A 13,985-nucleotide genomic window follows, 5' to 3' on the forward strand; every position below is an offset into this window, starting at 1 on the left:
ACTCAGGGTGAGGTGGAACGGTATAAATATTGCATGTATCCTACTCAGAGCCATGGAATACTCAAATGCAAGGTGAATTCAGGAAGCTACCTCATAACATTTAGAGTGGATCAGTAAATATCTTTGTTTACTTCTGTAAACGGTAATGTTCCATTGTGTAAAAAAGTTGAAGTTACTAAAAGTAACTTCTCCAACATTGGTAGCACCCTCATAAAATTGGTTGCATACTACTCTAAATCATATGGTAAGCAAAATAATAAGGTTTACATCAAGTTATCACATAGTAGTTTCCCGCAAAATTCATCTCTGCACTCTATTGAGCTGAATGCATTACTTTCTATTCTATGCATTTTGAGTTATGGATGTGTACGTAACTACTCAGGGTGAGGTGGAACGGTATAAATATTGCATGTATCCTACTCAGAGCCATGGAATACTCAAATGCAAGGTGAATTCAGGAAGCTACCTCATAACATTTATAGTGGAACAGTAAATATCTTTGTTTACTTCTGTAAACGGTAATGTTCCATTGTGTAAAAAAGTTGAAGTTACTAAAAGTAACTTCTCCAACATTGGTAGCACCCTCATAAAATTGGTTGCATACTACTCTAAATCATATGGTAAGCAAAATAAAAAGGTTTACATCAAGTTATCACATAGTATTTTCCCGCAAAATTCATCTCTGCACTCTATTGAGCTGAATGCATTACTTTCTATTCTATGCATTTTGAGTTATGGATGTGTACATAACTACTCAGGGTGAGGTGGAACGGTATAAATATTGCATGTATCCTACTCAGAGCCATGGAATACTCAAATGCAAGGTGAATTCAGGAAGCTACCTCATAACATTTAGAGTGGAACAGTAAATATCTTTGTTTACTTCTGTAAACGGTAATGTTCCATTGTGTAAAAAAGTTGAAGTTACTAAAAGTAACTTCTTCAACAATGGTAGCACACACATAAAATCGGTTGCATACTGCTCTAAGTGATGTGGTAAGTAAAATAATTATGTTTACATCAAGTTATCACATAGTAGTTTCCCGCAAAATTCATTTCTACACTCTATTGAGCTGAATGCATTACTTTCTATTCTATGCATTTTGAGTTATGGATGTGTACCTAACTACTCAGGGTGAGGTGGAACGGTATAAATATTGCATGTATCCTACTCAGAGCCATGGAATACTCAAATGCAAGGTGAATTCAGGAAGCTACCTCATAACATTTAGAGTGGAACAGTAAATATCTTTGTTTACTTCTGTAAACGGTAATGTTCCATTGTGTAAAAAAGTTGAAGTTACTAAAAGTAACTTCTCCAACATTGGTAGCACACACATAAAATCGGTTGCATACTGCTCTAAGTGATGTGGTAAGTAAAATAATTATGTTTAAATCAAGTTATCACATCGTAGTTTTCAGCGAAATTCATTTCTACACTCTATTGAACTGAATGCATTACTTTCTATTCTATGAATTTTGAGTTATGGATGTGTACATAACTACTCAGGGTGAGGTGGAACGGTATAAATATTGCATGTATCCTACTCAGAGCCATGGAATACTCAAATGCAAGGTGAATTCAGGAAGCTACCTCATAACATTTAGAGTGGAACAGTAAATATCTTTGTTTACTTCTGTAAACGGTAATGTTCCATTGTGTAAAAAAGTTGAAGTTACTAAAAGTAACTTCTTCAGCAATGGTAGCACACACATAAAATCGGTTGCATACTGCTCTAAGTGATGTGGTAAGTAAAATAATTATGTTTACATCAAGTTATCACATAGTAGTTTCCCGCAAAATTCATTTCTACACTCTATTGAGCTGAATGCATTACTTTCTATTCTATGCATTTTGAGTTATGGATGTGTACATAACTACTCAGGGTGAGGTGGAACGGTATAAACATTGCATGTATCCTACTCAGAGCCATGGAATACTCAAATGCAAGGTGAATTCAGGAAGCTACCTCATAACATTTAGAGTGGAACAGTAAATATCTTTGTTTACTTCTGTAAACGGTAATGTTCCATTGTGTAAAAAAGTTGAAGTTACTAAAAGTAACTTCTCCAACATTGGTAGCACACACATAAAATCGGTTGCATACTGCTCTAAGTGATGTGGTAAGTAAAATAATTATGTTTACATCAAGTTATCATATCGTAGTTTTCAGCAAAATTCATTTCTGCACTCTATTGAACTGAATGCATTACTTTCTATTCTATGCATTTTGAGTTATGGATGTGTACGTAACTACTCAGGGTGAGGTGGAACGGTATAAATATTGCATGTATCCTACTCAGAGCCATGGAATACTCAAATGCAAGGTGAATTCAGGAAGCTACATCATAACATTTAGAGTGGAACAGTAAATATCTTTGTTTACTTCGGTAAACGGTTATGTTCCATTGTGTAAAAAAGTTGAAGTTACTAAAAGTAACTTCTCCAACATTGGTAGCACACACATAAAATCGGTTGTATACTGCTCTAAGTGATGTGGTAAGTAAAATAATTATGTTTACATCAAGTTATCACATCGTAGTTTTCAGCAAAATTCATTTCTACACTATTGAACTGAATGCATTACTTTCTATTCTATGCATTTTGAGTTATGGATGTGTACATAACTACTCAGGGTGAGGTGGAACGGTATAAATATTGCATGTATCCTACTCAGAGCCATGGAATACTCAAAAGCAAGGTGAATTCAGGAAGCTACCTCATAACATTTAGAGTGGAACAGTAAATATCTTTGTTTACTTCTGTAAACGGTAATGTTCCATTGTGTAAAAAAGTTGAAGTTACTAAAAGTAACTTCTCCAACATTGGTAGCACCCTCATAAAATTGGTTGCATACTACTCTAAATCATATGGTAAGCAAAATAATAAGGTTTACATCAAGTTATCACATAGTAGTTTCCCGCAAAATTCATCTCTGCACTCTATTGAGCTGAATGCATTACTTTCTATTCTATGCATTTTGAGTTATGGATGTGTACGTAACTACTCAGGGTGAGGTGGAACGGTATAAATATTGCATGTATCCTACTCAGAGCCATGGAATACTCAAATGCAAGGTGAATTCAGGAAGCTACCTCATAACATTTATAGTGGAACAGTAAATATCTTTGTTTACTTCTGTAAACGGTAATGTTCCATTGTGTAAAAAAGTTGAAGTTACTAAAAGTAACTTCTCCAACATTGGTAGCACCCTCATAAAATTGGTTGCATACTACTCTAAATCATATGGTAAGCAAAATAAAAAGGTTTACATCAAGTTATCACATAGTATTTTCCCGCAAAATTCATCTCTGCACTCTATTGAGCTGAATGCATTACTTTCTATTCTATGCATTTTGAGTTATGGATGTGTACATAACTACTCAGGGTGAGGTGGAACGGTATAAATATTGCATGTATCCTACTCAGAGCCATGGAATACTCAAATGCAAGGTGAATTCAGGAAGCTACCTCATAACATTTAGAGTGGAACAGTAAATATCTTTGTTTACTTCTGTAAACGGTAATGTTCCATTGTGTAAAAAAGTTGAAGTTACTAAAAGTAACTTCTCCAACATTGGTAGCACACACATTAAATCGGTTGCATACTGCTCTGTGATGTGGTAAGTAAAATAATTATGTTTAAATCAAGTTATCACATCGTAGTTTTCAGCGAAATTCATTTCTACACTCTATTGAACTGAATGCATTACTTTCTATTCTATGAATTTTGAGTTATGGATGTGTACATAACTACTCAGGGTGAGGTGGAACGGTATAAATATTGCATGTATCCTACTCAGAGCCATGGAATACTCAAATGCAAGGTGAATTCAGGAAGCTACCTCATAACATTTAGAGTGGAACAGTAAATATCTTTGTTTACTTCTGTAAACGGTAATGTTCCATTGTGTAAAAAAGTTGAAGTTACTAAAAGTAACTTCTTCAACAATGGTAGCACACACATAAAATCGGTTGCATACTGCTCTAAGTGATGTGGTAAGTAAAATAATTATGTTTACATCAAGTTATCACATAGTAGTTTCCCGCAAAATTCATTTCTACACTCTATTGAGCTGAATGCATTACTTTCTATTCTATGCATTTTGAGTTATGGATGTGTACATAACTACTCAGGGTGAGGTGGAACGGTATAAACATTGCATGTATCCTACTCAGAGCCATGGAATACTCAAATGCAAGGTGAATTCAGGAAGCTACATCATAACATTTAGAGTGGAACAGTAAATATCTTTGTTTACTTCGGTAAACGGTTATGTTCCATTGTGTAAAAAAGTTGAAGTTACTAAAAGTAACTTCTCCAACATTGGTAGCACACACATAAAATCGGTTGCATACTGCTCTAAGTGATGTGGTAAGTAAAATAATTATGTTTACATCAAGTTATCACATCGTAGTTTTCAGCAAAATTCATTTCTACACTCTATTGAACTGAATGCATTACTTTCTATTCTATGCATTTTGAGTTATGGATGTGTACATAACTACTCAGGGTGAGGTGGAACGGTATAAATATTGCATGTATCCTACTCAGAGCCATGGAATACTCAAATGCAAGGTGAATTCAGGAAGCTACCTCATAACATTTAGAGTGGAACAGTAAATATCTTTGTTTACTTCTGTAAACGGTAATGTTCCATTGTGTAAAAAAGTTGAAGTTACTAAAAGTAACTTCTCCAACATTGGTAGCACCCTCATAAAATTGGTTGCATACTACTCTAAATCATATGGTAAGCAAAATAATAAGGTTTACATCAAGTTATCACATAGTAGTTTCCCGCAAAATTCATCTCTGCACTCTATTGAGCTGAATACATTACTTTCTATTCTATGCATTTTGAGTTATGGATGTGTACGTAACTACTCAGGGTGAGGTGGAACGGTATAAATATTGCATGTATCCTACTCAGAGCCATGGAATACTCAAATGCAAGGTGAATTCAGGAAGCTACCTCATAACATTTATAGTGGAACAGTAAATATCTTTGTTTAATTCTGTAAACGGTAATGTTCCATTGTGTAAAAAAGTTGAAGTTACTAAAAGTAACTTCTCCAACATTGGTAGCACCCTCATAAAATTGGTTGCATACTACTCTAAATCATATGGTAAGCAAAATAAAAAGGTTTACATCAAGTTATCACATAGTATTTTCCCGCAAAATTCATCTCTGCACTCTATTGAGCTGAATGCATTACTTTCTATTCTATGCATTTTGAGTTATGGATGTGTACATAACTACTCAGGGTGAGGTGGAACGGTATAAATATTGCATGTATCCTACTCAGAGCCATGGAATACTCAAATGCAAGGTGAATTCAGGAAGCTACCTCATAACATTTAGAGTGGAACAGTAAATATCTTTGTTTACTTCTGTAAACGGTAATGTTCCATTGTGTAAAAAAGTTGAAGTTACTAAAAGTAACTTCTCCAACATTGGTAGCACCCTCATAAAATTGGTTGCATACTACTCTAAATCATATGGTAAGCAAAATAATAAGGTTTACATCAAGTTATCACATAGTAGTTTCCCGCAAAATTCATCTCTGCACTCTATTGAGCTGAATACATTACTTTCTATTCTATGCATTTTGAGTTATGGATGTGTACGTAACTACTCAGGGTGAGGTGGAACGGTATAAATATTGCATGTATCCTACTCAGAGCCATGGAATACTCAAATGCAAGGTGAATTCAGGAAGCTACCTCATAACATTTATAGTGGAACAGTAAATATCTTTGTTTACTTCTGTAAACGGTAATGTTCCATTGTGTAAAAAAGTTGAAGTTACTAAAAGTAACTTCTCCAACATTGGTAGCACCCTCATAAAATTGGTTGCATACTACTCTAAATCATATGGTAAGTAAAATAATTATGTTTACATCAAGTTATCACATAGTAGTTTCCCGCAAAATTCATCTCTGCACTCTATTGAGCTGAATGCATTACTTTCTATTCTATGCATTTTGAGTTATGGATGTGTACATAACTACTCAGGGTGAGGTGGAACGGTATAAATATTGCATGTATCCTACTCAGAGCCATGGAATACTCAAATGCAAGGTGAATTCAGGAAGCTACCTCATAACATTTAGAGTGGAACAGTAAATATCTTTGTTTACTTCTGTAAACGGTAATGTTCCATTGTGTAAAAAAGTTGAAGTTACTAAAAGTAACTTCTCCAACATTGGTAGCACACACATAAAATCGGTTGCATACTGCTCTAAGTGATGTGGTAAGTAAAATAATTATGTTTAAATCAAGTTATCACATCGTAGTTTTCAGCGAAATTCATTTCTACACTCTATTGAACTGAATGCATTACTTTCTATTCTATGAATTTTGAGTTATGGATGTGTACATAACTACTCAGGGTGAGGTGGAACGGTATAAATATTGCATGTATCCTACTCAGAGCCATGGAATACTCAAATGCAAGGTGAATTCAGGAAGCTACCTCATAACATTTAGAGTGGAACAGTAAATATCTTTGTTTACTTCTGTAAACGGTAATGTTCCATTGTGTAAAAAAGTTGAAGTTACTAAAAGTAACTTCTTCAGCAATGGTAGCACACACATAAAATCGGTTGCATACTGCTCTAAGTGATGTGGTAAGTAAAATAATTATGTTTACATCAAGTTATCACATAGTAGTTTCCCGCAAAATTCATTTCTACACTCTATTGAGCTGAATGCATTACTTTCTATTCTATGCATTTTGAGTTATGGATGTGTACATAACTACTCAGGGTGAGGTGGAACGGTATAAACATTGCATGTATCCTACTCAGAGCCATGGAATACTCAAATGCAAGGTGAATTCAGGAAGCTACCTCATAACATTTAGAGTGGAACAGTAAATATCTTTGTTTACTTCTGTAAACGGTAATGTTCCATTGTGTAAAAAAGTTGAAGTTACTAAAAGTAACTTCTCCAACATTGGTAGCACACACATAAAATCGGTTGCATACTGCTCTAAGTGATGTGGTAAGTAAAATAATTATGTTTACATCAAGTTATCATATCGTAGTTTTCAGCAAAATTCATTTCTGCACTCTATTGAACTGAATGCATTACTTTCTATTCTATGCATTTTGAGTTATGGATGTGTATGTAACTACTCAGGGTGAGGTGGAACGGTATAAATATTGCATGTATCCTACTCAGAGCCATGGAATACTCAAATGCAAGGTGAATTCAGGAAGCTACATCATAACATTTAGAGTGGAACAGTAAATATCTTTGTTTACTTCGGTAAACGGTTATGTTCCATTGTGTAAAAAAGTTGAAGTTACTAAAAGTAACTTCTCCAACATTGGTAGCACACACATAAAATCGGTTGCATACTGCTCTAAGTGATGTGGTAAGTAAAATAATTATGTTTACATCAAGTTATCACATCGTAGTTTTCAGCAAAATTCATTTCTACACTATTGAACTGAATGCATTACTTTCTATTCTATGCATTTTGAGTTATGGATGTGTACATAACTACTCAGGGTGAGGTGGAACGGTATAAATATTGCATGTATCCTACTCAGAGCCATGGAATACTCAAATGCAAGGTGAATTCAGGAAGCTACCTCATAACATTTAGAGTGGAACAGTAAATATCTTTGTTTACTTCTGTAAACGGTAATGTTCCATTGTGTAAAAAAGTTGAAGTTACTAAAAGTAACTTCTCCAACATTGGTAGCACCCTCATAAAATTGGTTGCATACTACTCTAAATCATATGGTAAGCAAAATAATAAGGTTTACATCAAGTTATCACATAGTAGTTTCCCGCAAAATTCATCTCTGCACTCTATTGAGCTGAATGCATTACTTTCTATTCTATGCATTTTGAGTTATGGATGTGTACGTAACTACTCACGGTGAGGTGGAACGGTATAAATATTGCATGTATCCTACTCAGAGCCATGGAATACTCAAATGCAAGGTGAATTCAGCAAGCTACCTCATAACATTTATAGTGGAACAGTAAATATCTTTGTTTACTTCTGTAAACGGTAATGTTCCATTGTGTAAAAAAGTTGAAGTTACTAAAAGTAACTTCTCCAACATTGGTAGCACCCTCATAAAATTGGTTGCATACTACTCTAAATCATATGGTAAGCAAAATAAAAAGGTTTACATCAAGTTATCACATAGTATTTTCCCGCAAAATTCATCTCTGCACTCTATTGAGCTGAATGCATTACTTTCTATTCTATGCATTTTGAGTTATGGATGTGTACATAACTACTCAGGGTGAGGTGGAACGGTATAAATATTGCATGTATCCTACTCAGAGCCATGGAATACTCAAATGCAAGGTGAATTCAGGAAGCTACCTCATAACATTTAGAGTGGAACAGTAAATATCTTTGTTTACTTCTGTAAACGGTAATGTTCCATTGTGTAAAAAAGTTGAAGTTACTAAAAGTAACTTCTCCAACATTGGTAGCACACACATAAAATCGGTTGCATACTGCTCTGTGATGTGGTAAGTAAAATAATTATGTTTAAATCAAGTTATCACATCGTAGTTTTCAGCGAAATTCATTTCTACACTCTATTGAACTGAATGCATTACTTTCTATTCTATGAATTTTGAGTTATGGATGTGTACATAACTACTCAGGGTGAGGTGGAACGGTATAAATATTGCATGTATCCTACTCAGAGCCATGGAATACTCAAATGCAAGGTGAATTCAGGAAGCTACCTCATAACATTTAGAGTGGAACAGTAAATATCTTTGTTTACTTCTGTAAACGGTAATGTTCCATTGTGTAAAAAAGTTGAAGTTACTAAAAGTAACTTCTTCAACAATGGTAGCACACACATAAAATCGGTTGCATACTGCTCTAAGTGATGTGGTAAGTAAAATAATTATGTTTACATCAAGTTATCACATAGTAGTTTCCCGCAAAATTCATTTCTACACTCTATTGAGCTGAAAGCATTACTTTCTATTCTATGCATTTTGAGTTATGGATGTGTACATAACTACTCAGGGTGAGGTGGAACGGTATAAATATTGCATGTATCCTACTCAGAGCCATGGAATACTCAAATGCAAGGTGAATTCAGGAAGCTACCTCATAACATTTAGAGTGGAACAGTAAATATCTTTGTTTACTTCTGTAAACGGTAATGTTCCATTGTGTAAAAAAGTTGAAGTTACTAAAAGTAACTTCTCCAACATTGGTAGCACACACATAAAATCGGTTGCATACTGCTCTAAGTGATGTGGTAAGTAAAATAATTATGTTTAAATCAAGTTATCACATCGTAGTTTTCAGCGAAATTCATTTCTACACTCTATTGAACTGAATGCATTACTTTCTATTCTATGAATTTTGAGTTATGGATGTGTACATAACTACTCAGGGTGAGGTGGAACGGTATAAATATTGCATGTATCCTACTCAGAGCCATGGAATACTCAAATGCAAGGTGAATTCAGGAAGCTACCTCATAACATTTAGAGTGGAACAGTAAATATCTTTGTTTACTTCTGTAAACGGTAATGTTCCATTGTGTAAAAAAGTTGAAGTTACTAAAAGTAACTTCTTCAACAATGGTAGCACACACATAAAATCGGTTGCATACTGCTCTAAGTGATGTGGTAAGTAAAATAATTATGTTTACATCAAGTTATCACATAGTAGTTTCCCGCAAAATTCATTTCTACACTCTATTGAGCTGAATGCATGACTTTCTATTCTATGCATTTTGAGTTATGGATGTGTACATAACTACTCAGGGTGAGGTGGAACGGTATAAACATTGCATGTATACTACTCAGAGCCATGGAATACTCAAATGCAAGGTGAATTCAGGAAGCTACATCATAACATTTAGAGTGGAACAGTAAATATCTTTGTTTACTTCGGTAAACGGTTATGTTCCATTGTGTAAAAAAGTTGAAGTTACTAAAAGTAACTTCTCCAACATTGGTAGCACACACATAAAATCGGTTGCATACTGCTCTAAGTGATGTGGTAAGTAAAATAATTATGTTTACATCAAGTTATCACATCGTAGTTTTCAGCAAAATTCATTTCTACACTCTATTGAACTGAATGCATTACTTTCTATTCTATGCATTTTGAGTTATGGATGTGTACATAACTACTCAGGGTGAGGTGGAACGGTATAAACATTGCATGTATCCTACTCAGAGCCATGGAATACTCAAATGCAAGGTGAATTCAGGAAGCTACATCATAACATTTAGAGTGGAACAGTAAATATCTTTGTTTACTTCGGTAAACGGTTATGTTCCATTGTGTAAAAAAGTTGAAGTTACTAAAAGTAACTTCTCCAACATTGGTAGCACACACATAAAATCGGTTGCATACTGCTCTAAGTGATGTGGTAAGTAAAATAATTATGTTTACATCAAGTTATCACATCGTAGTTTTCAGCAAAATTCATTTCTACACTCTATTGAACTGAATGCATTACTTTCTATTCTATGCATTTTGAGTTATGGATGTGTACATAACTACTCAGGGTGAGGTGGAACGGTATAAATATTGCATGTATCCTACTCAGAGCCATGGAATACTCAAATGCAAGGTGAATTCAGGAAGCTACCTCATAACATTTAGAGTGGAACAGTAAATATCTTTGTTTACTTCTGTAAACGGTAATGTTCCATTGTGTAAAAAAGTTGAAGTTACTAAAAGTAACTTCTCCAACATTGGTAGCACCCTCATAAAATTGGTTGCATACTACTCTAAATCATATGGTAAGAAAAATAATAAGGTTTACATCAAGTTATCACATAGTAGTTTCCCGCAAAATTCATCTCTGCACTCTATTGAGCTGAATGCATTACTTTCTATTCTATGCATTTTGAGTTATGGATGTGTACGTAACTACTCACGGTGAGGTGGAACGGTATAAATATTGCATGTATCCTACTCAGAGCCATGGAATACTCAAATGCAAGGTGAATTCAGGAAGCTACCTCATAACATTTATAGTGGAACAGTAAATATCTTTGTTTACTTCTGTAAACGGTAATGTTCCATTGAGTAAAAAAGTTGAAGTTACTAAAAGTAACTTCTCCAACATTGGTAGCACCCTCATAAAATTGGTTGCATACTACTCTAAATCATATGGTAAGCAAAATAAAAAGGTTTACATCAAGTTATCACATAGTATTTTCCCGCAAAATTCATCTCTGCACTCTATTGAGCTGAATGCATTACTTTCTATTCTATGCATTTTGAGTTATGGATGTGTACATAACTACTCAGGGTGAGGTGGAACGGTATAAATATTGCATGTATCCTACTCAGAGCCATGGAATACTCAAATGCAAGGTGAATTCAGGAAGCTACCTCATAACATTTAGAGTGGAACAGTAAATATCTTTGTTTACTTCTGTAAACGGTAATGTTCCATTGTGTAAAAAAGTTGAAGTTACTAAAAGTAACTTCTCCAACATTGGTAGCACACACATAAAATCGGTTGCATACTGCTCTGTGATGTGGTAAGTAAAATAATTATGTTTAAATCAAGTTATCACATCGTAGTTTTCAGCGAAATTCATTTCTACACTCTATTGAACTGAATGCATTACTTTCTATTCTATGAATTTTGAGTTATGGATGTGTACATAACTACTCAGGGTGAGGTGGAACGGTATAAATATTGCATGTATCCTACTCAGAGCCATGGAATACTCAAATGCAAGGTGAATTCAGGAAGCTACCTCATAACATTTAGAGTGGAACAGTAAATATCTTTGTTTACTTCTGTAAACGGTAATGTTCCATTGTGTAAAAAAGTTGAAGTTACTAAAAGTAACTTCTTCAACAATGGTAGCACACACATAAAATCGGTTGCATACTGCTCTAAGTGATGTGGTAAGTAAAATAATTATGTTTACATCAAGTTATCACATAGTAGTTTCCCGCAAAATTCATTTCTACACTCTATTGAGCTGAATGCATTACTTTCTATTCTATGCATTTTGAGTTATGGATGTGTACATAACTACTCAGGGTGAGGTGGAACGGTATAAATATTGCATGTATCCTACTCAGAGCCATGGAATACTCAAATGCAAGGTGAATTCAGGAAGCTACCTCATAACATTTAGAGTGGAACAGTAAATATCTTTGTTTACTTCTGTAAACGGTAATGTTCCATTGTGTAAAAAAGTTGAAGTTACTAAAAGTAACTTCTCCAACATTGGTAGCACACACATAAAATCGGTTGCATACTGCTCTAAGTGATGTGGTAAGTAAAATAATTATGTTTAAATCAAGTTATCACATCGTAGTTTTCAGCGAAATTCATTTCTACACTCTATTGAACTGAATGCATTACTTTCTATTCTATGAATTTTGAGTTATGGATGTGTACATAACTACTCAGGGTGAGGTGGAACGGTATAAATATTGCATGTATCCTACTCAGAGCCATGGAATACTCAAATGCAAGGTGAATTCAGGAAGCTACCTCATAACATTTAGAGTGGAACAGTAAATATCTTTGTTTACTTCTGTAAACGGTAATGTTCCATTGTGTAAAAAAGTTGAAGTTACTAAAAGTAACTTCTTCAACAATGGTAGCACACACATAAAATCGGTTGCATACTGCTCTAAGTGATGTGGTAAGTAAAATAATTATGTTTACATCAAGTTATCACATAGTAGTTTCCCGCAAAATTCATTTCTACACTCTATTGAGCTGAATGCATGACTTTCTATTCTATGCGTTTTGAGTTATGGATCTGTACATAACTACTCAGGGTGAGGTGGAACGGTATAAACATTGCATGTATCCTACTCAGAGCCATGGAATACTCAAATGCAAGGTGAATTCAGGAAGCTACATCATAACATTTAGAGTGGAACAGTAAATATCTTTGTTTACTTCGGTAAACGGTTATGTTCCATTGTGTAAAAAAGTTGAAGTTACTAAAAGTAACTTCTCCAACATTGGTAGCACACACATAAAATCGGTTGCATACTGCTCTAAGTGATGTGGTAAGTAAAATAATTATGTTTACATCAAGTTATCACATCGTAGTTTTCAGCAAAATTCATTTCTACACTCTATTGAACTGAATGCATTACTTTCTATTCTATGCATTTTGAGTTATGGATGTGTACATAACTACTCAGGGTGAGGTGGAACGGTATAAACATTGCATGTATCCTACTCAGAGCCATGGAATACTCAAATGCAAGGTGAATTCAGGAAGCTACATCATAACATTTAGAGTGGAACAGTAAATATCTTTGTTTACTTCGGTAAACGGTTATGTTCCATTGTGTAAAAAAGTTGAAGTTACTAAAAGTAACTTCTCCAACATTGGTAGCACACACATAAAATCGGTTGCATACTGCTCTAAGTGATGTGGTAAGTAAAATAATTATGTTTACATCAAGTTATCACATCGTAGTTTTCAGCAAAATTCATTTCTACACTCTATTGAACTGAATGCATTACTTTCTATTCTATGCATTTTGAGTTACGGATGTGTACATAACTACTCAGGGTGAGGTGGAACGGTATAAATATTGCATGTATCCTACTCAGAGCCATGGAATACTCAAATGCAAGGTGAATTCAGGAAGCTACCTCATAACATTTAGAGTGGAACAGTAAATATCTTTGTTTACTTCTGTAAACGGTAATGTTCCATTGTGTAAAAAAGTTGAAGTTACTAAAAGTAACTTCTTCAACAATGGTAGCACACACATAAAATCGGTTGCATACTGCTCTAAGTGATGTGGTAAGTAAAATAATTATGTTTACATCAAGTTATCACATAGTAGTTTCCCGCAAAATTCATTTCTACACTCTATTGAGCTGAATGCATTACTTTCTATTCTATGCATTTTGAGTTATGGATGTGTACCTAACTACTCAGGGTGAGGTGGAACGGTATAAATATTGCATGTATCCTACTCAGAGCCATGGAATACTCAAATGCAAGGTGAATTCAGG

The sequence above is a fragment of the Hemitrygon akajei genome, chromosome 11, assembly GCF_048418815.1.
Source record: "Hemitrygon akajei chromosome 11, sHemAka1.3, whole genome shotgun sequence".
In the NCBI taxonomy this organism is placed as follows: domain Eukaryota; kingdom Metazoa; phylum Chordata; class Chondrichthyes; order Myliobatiformes; family Dasyatidae; genus Hemitrygon; species Hemitrygon akajei.